At 33.7% G+C, this 20,767-nt stretch overlaps 1 long non-coding RNA gene across 2 annotated transcripts; it reads left to right on the forward strand.

Annotated features, from left to right (window-relative positions):
• Positions 1-5,843: 5,843 nt before the first annotated feature.
• Positions 5,844-17,770, forward strand: LOC143255265 (uncharacterized). 2 transcript variants are annotated; one of them, XR_013030487.1, is made up of 3 exons: positions 5,844-5,978; positions 15,845-16,034; positions 17,192-17,767. It is a non-coding gene; the product is annotated as an uncharacterized LOC143255265 (long non-coding RNA). The 2 variants fall into 2 exon arrangements; XR_013030488.1 differs by lacking the exon at positions 5,844-5,978 and adding an exon at positions 6,995-7,153 and having other exon boundaries at positions 17,192-17,770.
• The last annotated feature ends 2,997 nt before the right edge of the window (positions 17,771-20,767 follow it).

The raw sequence follows: 20,767 nt of genomic DNA on the forward strand, positions 1-20,767 counted from the left end.
ATTGTATATCCAATCAGAAAATCTGGCATGCTGAACGGTCACGCTACACTGGAACCTGTTTGTTTATAGTTTAGCACAACGCCACACAATGAGATATCTGTGTTATGTGTGAGTGTTTTTCTTACAGCAAAGCCATATTGAGCTATCTGCTGAGTCCACCTAAAGGAAACGAATACCTGATTTTAACGTTGCAACGCTTTTTCTACATAATTAGTGTAATTATACTACAATTATAAATATTTAAATTATTAAACCTTTCTCCGTCAGAGAAGCGTGAGTGTAATTAACTCCCTTATTACCAGGAAATCAAAAATAATTAACATTCAAGCACCATTATTAAAGAGAACGTACTAAAATTCGGGTCATCGGCCGGATGCGGAAAAGTTATTGAAACGCTCTATGAAGAAAACCCCACTATAAGTGAAAATAAAAGTATTCTTATAAATTATATATTGTCTTAGTGTTGGCAGGAAATGGGTCATTCTTAAACAACCCCAACATAGTTTGGCAACAGATGGCTTCCACTCATTATTTCTTTTTAAACGCAAAGGGACACAATAGCTTATCTGAATTTCCTTCACCGCAGGGAATGAATCAGACTCTAATTTCAGTGTCAGAAGTCCTTAAATTTACCATTTAGTCACTGGACTGAAAGAAAGGGGCAACTAGGTTTCATAAACCAGGAAGGGAAAACTAAGGACATTACCAACAAATAGACTTGGTATCTTTGTTGAATAAGTCATTTATACAAACAACAGGATTTCAGCTTTGAACCTTCACTGGCGTCAGTACATTAATTTGATATTTCTGATTAGTGCGTCACCTATAAATAACTTTAAAAAAAACAACACTTTATTATAACATATAATTACTGATGCCATTGCAATTTTTTTTGTAAGAAAATATAGGCCTGGCATGGCCAAGCGCGTAAGGCGTGCGACTCGTAATCCGAGGGTCGCGGGTTCGCGTCCGCGTCGCGCTAAACATGCTTGCCCTCCCAGCCGTGGGGGTGTATAATGTGACGGTCAATCCCACTATTCGTTAGTATAAGAGTAGCCCAAGAGTTGGCGGTGAGTGGTGATGACTAGCTGCCTTCCCTCTAGTCTTACACTGCTAAATTAGGGACGGCTAGCACAGATAGCCCTCGAGTAGCTTTGTGCGAAATTCCAAAAAACAATCTAAGAAAATATTTACTATTTGCTTTTAACAAATCACAAAAGGCACGATGATATAAAGTAATTATAAAGTTTTTCTGCTAGATATTACAGTTTAATAAATAAATGTGAGAAAATTTAAGCTTATTCATGTGTTTTATGGATACCAGGAATTTTAAGTACTTATAAACTCAAACATTACTTTAACTACACTTGTCATGTCTTGTTTCGATCTTTCAACTAACATATATGTTAATGATAAAGATGCATTTATCCCCAAAGTGGTTGGCTGTTTCAATACTTTGGTTCCAGATGTAATATCAAACACATGTAAGAGAAAACGACAAAACAGATAAAACTATTATGCTCGTTGAATACCTTAGTTTCAGATATAATATCAAACATACATAAAAGAAGACGTCAAAATAGACAAAACACTAACGTTGGTTGAGAACCTTACTTTGGGATAAAGAACTAAAAACACAGTGAAGCCAGATAGTGTCACCGTCACCAATGATACTATCATTGGTACAAACCTACTAAGGTACTACAAACAAAAAAACTTATTCAAGTGAATTGTAATAAGAATTTATGATTTTTGTTTCAATGTAGAGAAGGTATGTTTTTTCACACTATCATAAATTGAAGCTTTACTAACCTTTAAATTAAACTTTTATTATTTAATGCCATTCTTGTATGTTAATCGTTCAAGAGATTCCAGGATGATTTATATCAATGAGTACACAACAAAGGAAGTTCATAAAAACTTCCATTCCATCTACTTTCTATAATGACCAAGAGATGACAGTGCATAGATTAAGGTCTCAAGATTTTCGTCATTGGAATAAATACATGATTGACATATTTCTCAGAGAGACAAAATAATAGCAATCACTTAGTGTCTTATTAAATAAGATATTAATACAACTTTGAAAACAAGAAATAGTCTGACATCACAGGTGTCATTACCTACACGTACTAATATGATCATTAATTGCTAAAACGTTTCTTTCTTGTGAGGAAATGATTATGCTGACCTTGGCGTCATAATGTACAGTGCTATCAAATCTTTCTTTATCCAGAACCATCATACTCTGTAAAATATATTATTATCTAGCATCATTGTGCAGTATCTGAGATGTCATTACTTGCTCATGATATTGTCATAATGTTGTTAACTAACTGTGTGACCAATGTGCACCAACGAAGATGCTACATGTGTTAGTTTTATAATGAAATAATTGAATTGTCAATCTTTTCCCAGAGTACTGACAATGATAGTATGACAGCTAAATACCTGTTTTTTAAGAATGGAGACGAACTAGATAAAACAGAAAATTTTCAAAATTTCTTCATTTTTATAATAAGGATAATTTTTAATACATTTCGCGTGTTAATCCATAGTCGTGTTCTATTCGTCACATTATAACGCCCCCACGGTTGAAAAGAGGAGCATGTTTGGTGGGACAGAGACTCGATTCCACGATCTTAAGATTGCGAGTCGAGTGCCCCATTCACGTCGCCATGCTGCGCCCTTTCATGCAGGAGTAGAGTAAATTAATCCATGAAATCTCAAGTGTGGTGAAATACATCAAGCGAAAGAGTTCGATCTCCTCAGTCTAAAACTGTAATTAGATCTCAAACCAATCAAAAGATGACGGAGCTATGAGATAAAGTTTGTACTTGAACATTTCAGAGTCATTCTACGGGCCGTTATGCCGCAGCTAAAAATTGGAATGTTAAGAAAATGATTAAAAAATAATGAATAAAAATAAAACTTTTGATAGAAAAAAAAGTGTAACAACTACAATAGAACTAAAGATTGGTGAAGATGTAGCGAACAAAAAAACATAGATAAATCATAAACTAATGTGAGTAAATTATTAACAAAGGTGAGGTGAACTACATCTACATTAAATTAGTTTGTCGTAGTTATTGTCTGGTATACTGCACCCGTAATAAAAGAATTTATGTGCCGATTATCGTTTGGTATACTGGATAGGAGGTGAAGTAGTTTATGTGTCGGTTATTTTCTGCAATATGGTATCCAGCTTAAAGTGTTTGATATGTAAATTATGTAATTCTGTATTGAATCCGATCTGAAATTTCTTATTTGCCGATTATTGTTTGCCGCATGTTACTCAAAGTAAAGTGGTTTACGTGCCGATTTTTTTTTTTTTTTTGTATGTCATATAATACGGTATGTGTGCCAGTTGTCTTGTATATTCCTTTCAAGGTAAAGTGATTTACGTGGAGGTTATTGTTTGCAGCATAACGGTTTTGTTATATCTTAGTGGCAGAGGAAGTGGCTTACAATTTTCGTTATTGATATACCTCGATGACAGATGGTAAAAAGAACATCTTTGATAACAGTACTATTGTTAGGACATCCATTATCATGCTTCTAACAAACTTGGGAAGATCTCTACTCTTTTCCATTGTCTTGCAAACTAAACATATATATATTCATGAGAAGACTGTCATTTTTTCATGAATGGAGCTCAGGTAACCACTTGATATATCAAATGATATATTTTACATATTTAAATAAAAGAACTGCTTGAAAATGTATTAGTGTCGGGGGTGAGGGTACAAAGAAAACAACACACTTTATTGGAAATGGTTGCTTAATTGCTTAACATTGTATGAACATTAACTGAAAACTGGTAAAAGGAAGGTAACTAAACTGTCACTCTTTTTCTTCATAGCATACTAAAACACATTAAAGTAAAAAGCTCGCAAATGTAATTCAAAACGATTATTTTAGTAAAATGTATTATTGTAGTCATTACATTTGAAAAGTTCAACTATAGTGATTACAAACGTATGTTTATTTTCAGTTCATATGTAAAGGTGAAGGCCCGGCATGGCCTAGCGCGTAAGGCGTGCGACTCGTGATCCGAGGGTCGCGGGTTCGCGCCCGCGTCGCGCTAAACATGCTCGCCCTCCCAGCCGTGGGGGTGTATAATGTGACGGTCAATCCCACTATTCGTTGGTAAAAGAGTAGCCCAAGAGTTGGCGGTGGGTGGTGATGACTAGCTGCCTTCCCTCTAGTCTTACACTGCTAAATTAGGGACGGCTAGCACAGATAGCCCTCGAGTAGCTTTGTGCGAAATTCCAAAACAAACAAACAAACAAACAGTAAAGGTGAAATATTCTTGTCATTAGTTTAAAAATTAATAACTTCAAAGATACTATAGATAGAACAGTCCCGTTTTATTAAAGCTTACGAACAACTCATAAAATTTTTTTTCCTTGTCTTAGTATACTTCCAAATGTGTACCGGTTAGTCCTTGAAGGATCTCAAAGTGGTACTCTGTCTCTCTTCAGGCGTTCACCATCTTTGGAGTCATATTTTTTATCGTATCATTTATTCTGTGGCAAAGATTCGCAATACCAAGCATAGGTATGGAATATACCCTCACAGGAAAAAATTCCAACAGGGTTATGTAAGGGAAACGTGGGGACAATCTTATTGATTCATCTATACTAATCCATTTGTTTGAGAATATGATTTTCAGGAACTATTTTCTCGCAATACCCCTGCAATGGATCTGCAACAACAAAAAAGGAAAATTAATTTCACGAGTTGTTTATGAAAATGAATAGAACCAGAGTGTAACCTGTATAATATTTTTGAAGTTTTTGAAACGGGTCAGATAATTTATGGACATCCTGTATTACACTGTCCATGGTATTGGTGATAGTCCTTGAATGTGCAAGCGAGGAACGAAGGTTTTAATTGGATGTCATAAAGTTACTCTGTTTTGAACAATGAAGTTTAGTTGTTTTAGAAATAACAATATTCAGATCGCATAGCTATCATTCTACGATAGAATTAATAGGAAATTAAACTCTTTGTTTCTTAATCATAAATATCTTCCATGAAGAAGTCGTTAGAACTTTGGCGTTCGAAGTCACTACATTGTTGCCCTCGAAACAACAATTACACAACACAACAATTATCTAATATTATAGAAACGTCATGTTGCTAAGAGTAAACCCTTAGAAACAAGTACAATTAACCTTAATCGTTCTGTGGTGAAAAGAGTCAAAGCGATAGTAAAGTATTCCTTTTTGAAAAAATGTCTTGGTGTTGCAGAAGATTTCTTGACCATCTTACTGATATTTATCCACGCCCTTTACTAGTCACATCGATTGTTGTTATAGTTTACCGCTGTATATTCGACATTGATAACATAATTTCATTTTATCTGAAGTGGGTAGAAAAATATCCAATCATGGTGAATATATACCTGGCTGCTGTGTGTGGCCTGGGAACCGTTTTACCGTCAATACATTCAAAAGTAATAAGATTCCGTTGCGCAAAACGATTGCCGAAAGTCCTGAAGCTTTTGGCTTTATTTATTATAGTAGGGATTATCTTTGACACAGTTGCGTTTGATATATTGTGTTTGCCCTGTAAGTGGAAAATGACTATAGAGCACAACAACAACAACAACAACAACAACAACAACTGGAAACTGAACATTTTTCTCACCCCAATCATGGATAGCGACTCGAAGGTCGGGTAAGTTTAAGACTTGATGAAACGTATTTTTATACTTTTTAAAGTAATAAATTAACTTCATTATGTCATGTAAAAAGTGTTTTGTCCATGAAAGGTAAGTGGAATTAAAACAATAAAGATGATACTGTGCTCCTTTATTGAACTCAGTACTTGCACTGACTAAGAGAGTAATACGGAAGAGAAAAGGCGTTGGAAAGTTAAACTCTTATATATTTCTGAAAATTATTTAATAACAATATTATCATTTGTAGTAACCTAGGTTAAATCCCAAAGGAATAGCCATATTTTTTAAGGTTGGTAAATAACAAAGGGTAAAAGTTTTATATTCGAATTTAGTACTGTAAACTGTACAATAACGTTAAATTAGGCTTAATACGTATAAGAATAGGATTAGCTACAAATTATACTTTTCAACTTGTAAATCAAACAGGTTAAGTATGTTGCTTTATTAAATGCACTCTATGTGAAGACTATTTTATTCTCTCTTCATATTTTAAAGATTGACTTGTTTACTTGAACTTCGATCCATTAGTTTAAAGTCGGGTTACAGAGGCAAGTAGGTTGTGTTGAATCTGTCTAAATACATTATATTATCGTTTGTTTTTGTTTTGTTTTTTGAATTTCGCGCAAAGCTACTCAAGGGCTATCTGCGCTAGCCGTCCCTAATGTAACAGTGTAAGACTAGAGGGAAGGCAGCTAGTCATCACTCCCCCCACCGCCAACTCTTGGGCTACTCTTTTACAAACGAATAGTGGGATTGACCGTCACATTATAACGCCCCCACGGCTGAAAGGGCGAGCATGTTTGGTGCGACGGGGATTCGAACCCGCGACCCTCGGATTACGAGTCGAACGCCTTAACGCGCTTGGCAACGCCGGGCCACATTGTATTATTAGTATTAGGCTTACCATACGATCGGGATTGAGGGGTCTGACCCGGTGTCCTGTCTGGTTTACTAATTTGTCCTGATTGACACTGAATTGTCTCAGAATGTCGCGGTTTTTGATGAAAAGGCATTATCTCCAAAAAAACAAAGGTTAACACTCCTACGAAAAGACGTTTCTAGTCCTGATTTTTCCAAGCCCGTGCCCCTGGCTGTGGTTTCGCTAGATAGTAGATAGGGACAGTGGGAATCTCGTTAATCCATTCATTAATGGATTTAAATGGCAATTTCATTTAAATACAAAATTATTAGCCTAATATCAATAACCTTTCAAGTTGCTCTAGGGCCTATTAGTTCCCATTTTCGTAGGAGTGTTAAACGGAAAATGTTAAAATCTGCATAGAGTCCTGACTTGATGTTGACATAAAATAATTTTTAAGTTTTCGTTTTATTAGTTGATGGGTAGAGAGAGCCATAGTGCTGTAGTATGCAAATTTTCAAAGGTATTGCATCAGACGAAATTCACAGATAGCTGATACAGTACCTGTTCAAGTACAATGATTCATCAATGGATTGCTGTTGGGGGTACGGTAGAGTAAAACAGGCGAGCGGCAGCATATGCAAAGCTTTCATTGAGCAAATGTTTTTGCTTTGTGATTGCTTTACTTATTACAGTATTTATTATTTTAGTCATATGGTACATGCTAAATTATTTTTATTTTATTTTAGAAATTAATCGTAGTCATAATGTCCAAAGTTGGTAAAAGAAAGTGCACATTCAACATTGAATTGCAAGAAGAATATCAATTCTCGAAAAAAAAAATTGTGGGAAGGAGGACAGAATAAAATGTTTGCAGTGTTCGTCTGTGTTCTCTGTTTCACATGGTGGCTGTTCAGACATAAAAGATTATTTAAAAAGTACTAAACATGTAGCTAATCTTTCGGTAGCTGCTCAAAGTTTAAGCAATCCATGACATAAGCTTTAAAATGGCTGATTGCTCTTCCAAACTGATAGCAAAGTTATTTGAACCAAAGTTCAGTTCTGCCAGGCCAAAGAATGAGGTTATTATTTTGAATGAAATTGTTGTTTAGCAGTAGAGGAATTGAAGAGAGACTTAATGAAGGTCCAGTTTGTTTCACTTACAGCAGATGCTTCAAACAAAAAATATGCCAAAATTATACCTGTCATGGTGTGGCATTTTTTACTAGAGGAAAGAGTGAAAATGAAACTTTCAGACTTTCAGTTGGTTTCTGCAGTGATATCAGAAATTTTGACAAGTTGCTTGGTTTCCACTTTAAAAAACAATTTATAAAAAAAATGTTGTTTTTTGGGGTGACATGTGTAATACAAATTATGGTGGTGTAAAGATAAAGGGAAGAAAACAATGTATATAGTCAATTGAAGAAGGAATTTGGCAAAAATATTGTGGGTGTTGGTTGTGGTGCTCATATTGTGCATAACTGTCTCCAAACTGCAGTTGATGCCCTTCCTATTGAAGTGGAAAGCTTGGTGGTCACAATTTACAAGTATTTCTATATACAGGGTGAGCCAAAAGTAGGTGGACAGTAAAAAAACCTTTATTTAGAGATCACGTATACGTACAACTATATGTAATAAGACAATTATATTAATGAAAATAAAATATTATTTATTAACGCAAATGGTCAAATTGATTTCCTTCTTGATTTACACAGCTTTGAAGTCTACCTCTTACGCTTCGACAAACATTTTTGCACAAGTCACTCTGGGCATTAATTTCTTGAAATGCATCTCTTATGTAATTTTTTAAATCACCGACACTTCTTGGTTTTTGACTATAAACTTTTTCCTTGAGTACTCCCCAAAAGAAAAAATCCATAGGGGTCAAGTCCGGTGAACGTGCCGGCCAATCGATTGGACCTCTTCGACCAATTCATTTCAATGGAAATGTTTCATCAAGATACTCACGAACTCCTTTGGAATAATGTGGAGGGGCCCCATCTTGTTGAAAATAAAAGTCATGTAAATTAGGTTGTTGCTGTAACTGGGGAACATCTTGATTTCTTAGAATTTCGAGATACTTATCTCCTGTAATTGTTCCATCCAAAAAAAATGGTCCATAAACACCAGAACTTGAAATACCACCCCAAACATTGACACCAGGCTGATTTAGCTGTTGTTCTAATGTTAAATGCATGTTCTCACTATACCAGTAAACACAATTATGTCTATTGACATGACCGGATAATTTAAAAGAAGCTTCATCACTCCACACAATGTTATCTAAAATTCCTGGTTTTTTTTCAATCTTGTTCAGCATAATTTCACTAAATTGCAGTCGCCTGTCTGGATCATCCTCCAATAAGCCATGAATTAGTTGTGGTCGATAGGGTTTCAACCCAATTTGCGTTATAATTCGCCTAATAGAGGTTTGTGGTATGTTCAATTCCATAGAAGCTCATCTGGTGGATTTTTTTGGGCTTTGAACAAATGCATCGGCAACACGTTGGTTATTATTCTCTGTACAGACTGTTTTGGGTCGACCAGTTTTAGCAGCATTAAGGATTGAGCCAGTGGCGTCGAATTTGTTACGGATACGGTAAATGGTTTGTCTTTTTGGAGCTGTAGTATCAAATGTTTCAACCCACTTTCTCCTTACGGTTTCAGTATTTTGAGATTTCCAATACTCTTTTAACACCCATATTCTTTTATCTGTATTTAAAGTATTTGACATTATGGGTTCTATTAATAATCTAAAAAAAAAAAAACAGATTAAATTAAAACAAATGTAATTATACAATTGTAACTATATAACACAAATAATATAGTTGCAACATAGTTATAATATACAATTGCATTAATATAACCGATACATAAACCTATTCCAAATGCTGTCCACCCACTTTTGGCTCACCCTGTATACACTGTGTGTGTTACACACCTAAAAGAATTCTGAGTTTGTAGAAATTGCATACAAGAAGGTGCTTCTTGTGGAAATATGTGATTTCTGTCTTTATTACCAGCTGTTGAAAGAATTCTTCAGATTTATGGACTGAAGTCATATTTTTGTTCACAAGAACAGTGTCCATTGTTAATAAAAAGATTTTTGAGAGTAAATATGGAGAAATGTATCTATTTGTTCATGGACAACTAGGCTTATTCAACAAAGTGATTTTTGCCATGGAGAAAACAAAAGCAACTGCAAGTGATATTGCTGCAGAACTTAAGTTTAAAACCAACCTGAAAGAATGATGAGATAATACCTTCATTCCCCTTGGTGCAAAAAAAAACAAAACAAAAATGGTATGCTAGAGGAAGAGGGAGGTTACCAAGTAGACTTGATTAGGAAGGAATTTACCAGTTTTTTTATTATTGCTGCCTGTCTTATATTGAGCTGTGGGAAAACAATTTTGGTAGTGGGGACTACTTTGTTTGGATAAAAAACAGTATTTTTGCGTGGCCTGACTTAGAATCAGCTGCTGAAAAAAATTAATGAAATGCTTGAAAATGCTGCAATCAATGTTGATGATCTGTTTGATGAAGTTGTTCTTGTTAAATCCTTCTGGTCATCAAAATGTGACGAGTGGAAAGCAAAAGAAATAGGTTGTGAAAAAAAATGGGTAGAGCTTTTCAACCACTTCAAATTTAAAGTATTTTTGTACCTGATCTCAGGCAAGTTATGGCATACATTTTGTGTTTAGCAGGTACTTCAACCCCTGTTGAAAGAGTATTTTCTGTGATGAATAGCATTTGGTCTCGCGAAAGAGGTCTGATGAATGAATCAACAGTGAAAGGACTGTTGCACTGCAAACTCAGTATTGACTTTAGTTGCAGTGAGTTCTTTGAAAAATAAAAACTAATAAAGATTTTTTGAAGAAAATTCATTCAAGTGAAAAAATATGAATGGTCACAAAAATGTGTTTTGTGAAAAATTAATGAAATTTTGATGTTCCTTGCCTTGCTGAATTTAAATAAATGTTAGAGACATAAACTACCAGTGTTTTGTTTTTTTTGTGGCAACATTAAAGCTTAAGGGGAGTTAGGTTGTGAAAGCACTTCTTTATTATACCAGTGCAGGTACCTGTAATAAAAATTAAAAACTGTCCCGGTTTGAGGCTTCGAAATTATGGTAAGCCTATGTATGGAATATGCATCGAACTGAAAGTAAAGAATAATTATTGTCACTTTTTGAAGTATTTCTGAGTTATACATGATTAAATGTAAACTTCATTACTTTAGTGTGAAAACAAAGTAGTGATGAAAATACTAAAAGTTTCTCAAATCTTGGGCTTTACACTAAGAGTGGCCCCAGCATGACCAGGTGGTTAAGGCACTTGACTTGTAATCTGAGGGTTGTGGGTTCGAATCCTCATTGTGCCAATATGCTAGCCCTTTCAGCTGTGGGGGCATTATAATGTGAATCTCAATCCAACTATTCGTTGGTAAAAGAGTAGTCCAAGGGTTGGCAGTGGGTGGTGATGATGAGCTGCCTTCCCTCTTGTCTTACACTGTTAAATTAGGGACGGCTAGCGCAGATAACCCTCATGTAGCTTTGTGCAAAATTCAAAACTAGCCAAACCAAACACTAAGAGTGTTAACAATAGGCTACTGATGTAATTTAGTATTAAGTATGTACATTCAGGTCATAAATGTAATGGTTAAGACTAGTGTAGAAATTAAACGTTCACAGTTTTTTTGGTGTAATAGGCATGACTTCCTTAATCCAGCAAAATGAGAAATATAATTCTTTCTCCATTCATTCAGCACATGTATATCATTTTGATATTCATTTCACACCACTTTTCCTCTATTTCCCCCACCTTTGTGTTGCAGACGGACACCATGATGGATGCAGTGAATGGGTTTTTAGTTGGGAATTCGGGACTAATATGTACGTTTAAGGAAAGTTAGTAGTGAAAATTTATAGTATGTGTATAGAGGTTGCAAGTTACGGGAAAAGTGGAGATTATTCTGAGACAATAGATAAAAAGGTAAAGCATGGGAAATGATGGCAGGATTGGTAGGGAAGCTTAAACTTTTACATTTAAGAATTACATCATATAACAATGAATTTCAGGAAGTCAGGAGTACTGTTAGGGCCAAAGTCGTAAATTTAATTGTGATGAGCCCTTTTTTACTGAGTAACATATTTCAGCCCTTGGCTTATGTAGATGAACTATTAAACATGAAGGAAACAAAAGCAGAAGGATATGGATGATGAACTCAAGGTAGTTATAGGTGATTCCTTGACAAGGTATGTGGATACGATATCCTGTATGGTATATAGGGAGAAGCAAATTAGATCATGCTTACCCAGGTGCATAGGTAAAGGACATAGCTGACCAAGCAGGAGAAGTAATAAAGGGGGCTAGTAGAGATGCAGTGTTTGTCGTGTATGTAAAGACTAAAAGGTAGATTAGAGGACCTAGTTAATATGTACAAGAGACTAATAAAGACATTTAAAGAGAAAGGTCGTGACTTAATTTTGTGAGGCATATGGCCAAGAATTAATTGCAGGATGAAGTTATAAGTAGGTCACTGTGGCTGAATGCTAAGATGAACAGATTGACTTGTTGGACTTGTGGCATCAGTTCAATGGGAGAAAGGACTTTTTTGGATGGGTAATTACATTTATATAGGATAGGTATATCAGCTTGTTTGTTAAGAGCTGATAACTCAGGTGTAGGGGAAGATTTAAACTAAGACTAGAGAGTGGTGAGGGCAGAATAAACTAAATTCAAAAGAGGTAGAGAAATATTAAGCTTATGAAACAAGTTTTAAAGTTATTTTGAGGTTAGGTTTAATAATTATTATTGTAATGCTAGAAGTATTTATACGAATGAAATAGTACTGTCTGTTGAATATCACTGCACAACAAAGTTTTTGCTTCTTGAACACTGTTGGGTGTTCGTTATAGATTTTTGGCTGCTGATCACTAAAATCACTTCCAAGATTGCCCATCACGTCCAATTTCATCGAAATCTTCAGTTTCATTAGGACATTGTTACAATAAAAAAATGATATCAGGGCAACTAGAAACCATCAATGCTTGCTGACTACTGTTGGACACTGCGACGTGATGCACCAGACATTGAAAACAAACAAAAATCAGGAGCAAAGCACTTTTAACTATGTTGAACTTAATAGCGTAATAGAAACATAAACGCAATACATTGTTGCCAGTAAACAGTTAACTGCCTATTTCTTAGAGTTCTTACGTGATGAAGCAAAACCAAAACTTTATTTGTGCATACCCACCATGTACCTGTCACAATCAGCAAAAACTTTTCAGGAAGCAACACTTTTCAAAAATATTGTTGTGCAGTGATATCTGTATAGCTACTTTGCACAGTGTGGCATGGAAGGTCATTAGGCTCATGGGGAGATAAATGCAAATTTACTGCTTTGCAGTTTTTATGGAAATTTTGAATTTTTTTTACCACTACCTCACACCCTATAGATGGATCTTTACAAAAGTTGGTAAGGAGGTTCATTGGGTCCATGAGTAAATACATATAAAATTTCAGCTTTGCAGTTTTTATGGTTGTGTTATCACTTGTTGCCACTACTTCCCCAGCTGTTGATGGATTTTCACAAAATTTGTCATGAAAATTTGATGGGTCCATGGGAAGATGCATACAGAATTTCAGTTTTGCAGTTTTCATTGGCCTTATTGTGTTTTTGAAAACTACCTCATTTCCTTTAGGTGGTTTTTTAACAAATATAAAGATTTTTAGATATTGGTCAGGATGACTTTGTTCACCAATTTGTCAAAGGACTTTCCAGAAACAATGGTATTTTAAATTTGCTCTTAACTTCAAATATATAAATTGTTGAGAGGGTGGAAATTTGGGAAAATCATGGTTCAAGTGATAATTTCTCTGTTAGGTTCAATGTTTTGCTACAAATATAGATAAGGAATAATGATATTTTTGTTATAGTTTCAAAACATAAATTTGAAAAGAAGGGATGTGACAAGAATTATTTGCTGTGAATTGGGCAACTGAATTATTGTGAGAGAATGATCAAATATGAAAAACATTTGAATATTTATTATAGAATGAAAAGTGTGGCTACAAGTAAATATGTTAGGTAAGAATGTGATAATAGATAAAAATAAAGAAAATCATAAATTTAAGTTTTTTAATTGACTGGTATGGCAGGAAATATGAAAGATTGAGAAAGTTGCTAAAGCAGGAAATTAGGACGTAAAAGAGGATGTATAAAAAAATCTTGTCTGAAAACATAAAAATTAACAAGTAATGATTTTTTAAATATTGTAAGAGGATGCAACAGGTTGGGATGGGGTGGGATCCATGAGAGAAGATAAATGAATGCTTGTGCCTGTTCATTATGAGATTTTATTTTGTTAAATTCTGCAATTTTCTTAGTTTTTACTAATTAATATTGGGAAGCAGGATGACTGAACTTATTCTGTGCTTATTAAGAAAAAAAAAGTTGAATTTATGAAAATAAGTTTCATGTGACAGATATATCCCCAACAGTTTTGAAGGAGGTTAAGGATATGTGAGCTGCTTACTACTATTTTTTGTAAGTCCAAGAATAGTTGGCAGGTGCCAAAGGATTGGAAGTTAGCTGATGTCACTTCCCTTTTCAAGAGAGGTGATATAAAATTATTCCAGTAATTATAGGCTGATTAGTTGCAATCACTTTTGGAAAAAAAAATTTCAAAAGCCAGATAACAGTGTTCTATAAAGTCATTTAACAAAGTTCAAAATTTTTTGGGTAGTTAACATGGTTTCAGTGAAGGAAAAATTTGCCTTGCAAATCTTTTGACATTTTTGAAAAGTTTACTGTTTATGTAAATTTGGTATAACTGGATTTTCAGAAATTATTTGACAAGGTGCCATGTAAAAGGCTTTCAAAAATGTGTCAGTTGTAGGAGATTAGTTAACAAATAAGATGGGAGAGAGTTGTTATAAGTGAAGTTTAGTCCAACTGATAAGTTTACAAGTATAGTACCACAGGGCTCAGTCCTAAAACCTTATCTTTATTTTGATTTACATTAATGACAGAGATAAAGGAATAAATTAAGTAACTTATAGATTATTCCTTTATCTCTGTCACTGATGTACTTAAACTTGAAAATGACATTAAGGTCATAGGTGTCACTAGATGTGAGAGGATGCTGCTGATTTACTAATGGATTTAGATCATTTATTCTGTTGGGCAAGTAATGGGCACATGAGTTTTAATTATAATAAATGAAAGTTAATGCATATAGGTTAGCAAAATTTTAATTATAAGTAAAATTTGGATGGAAATAACTTTCACAGTGTTATCAAAGAAAGGAATTTTAGAGTTAAAGTTGGTCTGTCTAAAGGCATTCAGCATTGTGCTGTTGCTTGTGGCTGAGCACATAAGATTTTAGGTGGTTATACAGAGGTACTGAATAGGAAACTAAAGTGTTATAATTTCATTATACAGGTCACTGGTTAGGCCACATTTTGAATACTGTGTTCAGTCTTGGGCTTATATCCTCAGGAAAGGCATTGGATTGTTGCAAAGGGTACATTGAAGGGAAATTATAATGATACCTGGGATGGAGTGTTTAAATTTTTTTTAAATTGTTTGTTCTTGAAAAAAGAAAAGTTAGGGGAGATTAGATTGAGCTGTTTATGATTTTAAAGGGAATTGACAATGTGGATGCATAATTTTTTAAATTATTTAACACCAGAATAGTATCACTAGGATACATAAATTTTAGCAGGGTAGGAGTAACAGTCAGTTGAGACAGCTTTATTTTTCTAACTGGTATTGACATATAGAATGGGTTAACTTCAAATATTGTGGAGACAGTAATTTTAAGAAATTTAAGAGAAAGCTTGGTAATTATATGAATGACAAGCATTGTCTAATTTTTTTTAATGTTAGTTATTTAAAAGTTTTAGATTAGTTTAAAGGTTAGAGATCCAAGATGGATCAATAGGTCTCATATTTTCCAGGCCTGGTATGTCCAGATAGTTAGGGCACTTGACTCATAATGTGAAGGTCTTGAGTTTTAATCCCCATCATATCAGACATGTCCACCTTTTCAATCATGGGGGCTTCATAATTTGACAGTCATTCCAACTATGAACTAAAGACAACGAACTAAATAAATATGTGGAAACGATAAAATAATTTTTACAGAAAATTATGTTCCACAAAGATCATGTTGATATACATACCTTTTATGTTTTATTATAGTTTTGAAAACAGTTTTATACAAATTACTGAGTTGTTGGTATCAATACCAGATTAATAATGTATTCAACTTTTTACAAACATTACAGAGATGGCTTTTTAAAACCTTGGATTCAGTATTTTACTGCTTCTTGTTCTGAATGTAAGAACTGTAAACAAAAATCTTTATTAAGAGAAGCAAGCACAATTGAAAACGACCTGAGAAACCTGACAATCTTCTGTTGGGTAATTATGGTATTGGCAGTGTTAGGATTTTGTTTTCTACAATGGATATCAATGGTGAGATTTTAACTTGAACTGTCTAATATGTATTATTTACCGAGAAACTATTTGCTAAGTTACAATTAAACAACAACAAAATATGAAGTGCTATTATAAGAAAATCACAAGAGTTTGATTGCCTAAATAGGATATTTAATTTCGCTCATAAATTCTGTGGTGTCATTTAGGACAGTCTGCAAGTCAGGTGCAACATTATAATTAATCTTTGTTGACAAATAAATATTTATATTTGTGTGGTAAATTAATGGTTGTTTTATAATACTTTATATTATTCAATTTCTGTAGTTCATATTGGGGTATAAAGAACATTTCATTATCAGTAATAAACGATCTTGTAACACCAGATATGTTATTTTTTTAATTGAATGCAGCTTTTTCATGAATATTCCAATAAAACACAAACTGTAACTGAAAGCGCAAGGCTCTAGTTGGTTTAAATAATAAATTACAATTAAATAAAAATAACAAATTTGGTGTAATAAGGTTATTTATGACCTATTTATTTGTTATTTATTGCCAGATTTCGATACATGTGATGGGCAGAGCACAGATAGTACATTGGGTAACTTAGTGCTTAACTTAAACAATGTTCTCATAAAATATATAATTGAAATATATATATATTTTTTTAAAGAATTTTTGTATTTATCAAGGAGCAAAAAATAAGTTTTTGGAACATTAAAAACTTTTGTTTGAATATAAACATGGTAAGGAAACTTCAGTGTATTTTATTGTTATATCAAAATTGTTTCATAATATTAATTTTACTTTATCTTTTACATCTTTGCAGTGTAAATGATGTATTTTATATTGATTTATGTTTTACAATAAGTCATGTAAGCCCCATGTTGCTTCATTGGTAAACTTCAGGGCTTAGAACAGTAACATTTTGGGTTTTATTCCCAAAGCTGTCATAATGTAGATAGTACAATATGTAGCTCTATTCTGAAACTCATATAATATTTAAAATGTAATCAGAGTACTTTGTATTAATCATTACAAAATAAGATTATGATTTAACAGAGGAGCATTATAATTAAACAAAAATAAATAACTGAAAACTATTCATTCAGAATACCTCAATTTTCTGTAAGTTTCTATTGCTACTGTTATGGGTATATTCTAAAATTGATTATTTTCTATTTTATTATGAGGACACGCCACAAGTGTTTTCAGTTGCATATGAAAAAACGTATTCATGTAAAATCAAGCAAAGCCAAAGTTCCACGGTGGACGGTGATTCAAGTTCAACGTTTATCTTTAGTTACAGATGCCATGCAAGGTACAGATATATTCTTAGGGCAAAAATAAATTCACTTAATTACAGCACTGATACAGTCAAAAAAATTATTTTTGATTTTTTTAAAACACTTTTCCAGACAAATAAGTCATTCAATGTACACTTTAATAACAGTAGTGAAAACGATAAGTTAAATTTTATGTCTGATGAAACTTTTTTCTTTTATGTGTATCAACATAGATACTAAAAGTATGCACTGTGGAAGAAATCTGTACAAGTGAAACTTCCTTCTGTGTTGCTTCCAGAGAAGCATTGATTAAACATCTTTGTGACGTATAAGTTTTGAAAGTTTAAACCAGAAATACCAAAATAAACAAAGCTTTTCTGAATATCCACTGTTAAAAAGAAACATACAAACAAGTGTATGAGAAGAGACGGCTTGGTTTTAGAAATTTGAAACTGTTAGAATTGTACTTATTTCAGCCTAAATTTTTAAGACTACTAGTGGGTCTGTTTCGTCAGGTTGGACACAGCAGATAGCCTGATGTGGCTTTACTATAAGAAAAACACACACAAGCACAAAGACAGTTCATTAGTAGTGTCGCTTCAATAAAGAAGTCATAGTATGACTTTCTACTAAATCAACAAAACATGAAAATAAACTGTAAAGAACTGGAGGCTTATATCTGGTAATAAGTGTCATAGGTTGCAAATTAGTACCCCATGTTTTAGTGTTGGTACTTTGATATATTCAGGCCCAGCATAGCCATGTGATTAGACAGCTCAATACTTAATCTGAGGGTTGTGGGTTTGAAACCCCATTACACTGAAAATGATTGCCCTTTCAGCTGTGGGGGGCATTATGATGTTACATTCAATCCCATTATTTATTGGGAAAAGAGTAGTTCAAGAGTTTGTGGTTGTTGGTGGTGATGTAGCTGCTTTCCCTCTGGCCTTTCACTGTTAAATTAGGGATGGCAAACTCAGATGTACCTCGTGTAGCTTTGCACAAAATTCAAAACAAAGAAAAAAATTAATATATTCTAATGGGTGAAGTGAAATGTCCAAATAGTTGGTGGCTGGATTTATTCTTAGTCATTGTGTCATTTAAAAACATGCTATACTTGGTATATAGTTTAGTCTACCCTTATGTAAGATGCATACCAGCTAATAGATCAGTTTATTCCCAAGATTGCAGATGATCTCAAGTTGTATGGCAGTTTACACAAACCCAGTAACATGCTACTTTCCTAAAAGAACAAATCATGATGGCTTTGTAATTAAAAAATCCTATAGTATGTGTAAATATATGCTAAACTTAAGATTATTTGAAGAGGCACATTCATCAAAGCTATGATTGTTCATTAACTGCTGTTGCCTAGAGAATCAACGTTGGGTCTATTGTCTGGAGTTTTTGTCATTAGGAACATCATTATTATCAAAGATATTTCTTTCAGTAGGTTTATTTCTGTTCTGTTTGTTTTCTTTAAGGTACATTTATTACTGTCTACAGTTAATGCATCACTAACCCTCAAAATTTACAGATTAACATTTTAACACCTGTTGCATGAGCTAGCATGCCATCTTGATAAGGATCCAAAATAAGAGTTATTCCAAAATGGTTGGGCTGATTTGGTTAAACAAAATAATGAAATTTGGCACCATTTCAAAGTCTAGGTTACAGAAACTAACCCACAATCTAACCCAAGGCATAAAAAAAAACTAACATGAAGAAGTTATCTTGTAAATGTAAAATAAAATGATGTAGATGTGATGATGAGGAAGAATTTATTCAAAAATATTCCAATTGATATGACATACAAGCTGAATTACAGAGGCATCAACTAATTATTGCATTGACAGTGAAACATAACACAGTGAACACAATTGTATTGTTATCTTCAAAAAGAGAGGTTGGGGTCATTAGTTTCAACATTGTGTCAAACTAACAGCACAATAAAATCCAAAGATTTAGTGTTAAAGTTGAAGGAGATGCATGATGCATTACAAGATGATTTAAAAATACCATGTCTGCAATGAAGAGTAGATATAAGAAGGATGGTGTGATGCCCATTATGGTATTGTCACAGTATAACCGATATATAATTCATCATCAGGTCATATTTTCAAGGATATTTATTTCTTTGCTTGTTTTTCAGTTCAGAAGCTGTTTTGAGCTTTATTCACAAAGATATATTAAAATAGCTTTAAATAACCAGTTTTCAGAATGGCCCTCCATTCTAGGCTCAGTGTTGAAAAATTCTGAACTGGTGTAGTTCAGAGGTTTTAAGCAAGAAATATAGTTACACTACACTTACATATACTGAATTCTGTGTTAAATGAGTTAAACAGTTATGTATGACTCAATTTTATACTCCTAGTTTCAAACAGCATGAAAAGTTCAAGTTACACATGATACAAATTAAACTGACCATATTGATTAACTACTAAAGAGCTGATAATGGCTGTTGTTAATTACTTGTATATTATAAACATGACCAAATTAGTGTTATGTGTATTAATCATACTGTGAGAAAGAAATATTTATCTTTGTATTGTTTATAATGTTGAAGCTCATACCTTTCACCCACATGTCTTTCTACCTTTATTTTGTTGTTTAGCACAAACATAACTTAATCTGATAGGCATAGTCTTCATGACAGGAACTTTCTTGAATGTATAAGAAACAATTTTGTTATATAAAAAGAAAAGTAGTTCATAGCTGGTGAGTCTCTCTTAGTCAGTTAGTGTTCAGTTAGAGACAGGTGTTTTGTGTTTATATGCTAGAGTAACCCTGTAAGTGGCTAGACCGTCTGTGAATGTGCTGTGCAGTTACTTAGTTAAGTTTTATATTAGGTAAAAGAAATAAAATGCTGAATATTCAGTAAAATTGGGAAAAAAAAACAAGACAAGGAAATGGAATTACTGTTTATTGTTCAACAACATCAATTGCTATACAGAGAATTTTGTTTGTTTGTTTGGGAATTTCGCACAAAGCTACTCGAGGGCTATCTGTGTAGACTAGCAGTGTAAGACTAGAGGAAATGCAGCTAGTCATCACCACCCACCGCCAACTCTTGGGCTACTCTTTTACCAACGAATAGTGGGATTGACCATCACATTATACACCCCCACGGCTGGGAGGGCGAGCATGTTTTGCGCGACGCGGGCGCGAATGCGCGACCCTTGGATTACGAGTCGCACTCCTTACGCGCTTGGCTATGCCAGGCCCAGATATGAGCTAACTACTCAGATGTTTGCTCTCCTTGGTAATGGTAATTTGAAAAGATATTTTGTTCAGACTGATATGTAAAGTCATTGTACCTGCAGTAGTTATTCAGTGAACATAGGTTTAGCTTTTACAGCGTATTCATATAACATTATACATTTTCCACCTTTTATCAGCAATATTGGAAATAAAACTGTTCATAATATTAATGAAGAGTATAAACTTTTCTTTTCATTGTTCAATCCCACATAAAAATAAGTT

The sequence above is a fragment of the Tachypleus tridentatus genome, chromosome 7 (genome assembly GCF_004210375.1).
Source record: "Tachypleus tridentatus isolate NWPU-2018 chromosome 7, ASM421037v1, whole genome shotgun sequence".
NCBI lineage: Eukaryota > Metazoa > Arthropoda > Merostomata > Xiphosura > Limulidae > Tachypleus > Tachypleus tridentatus.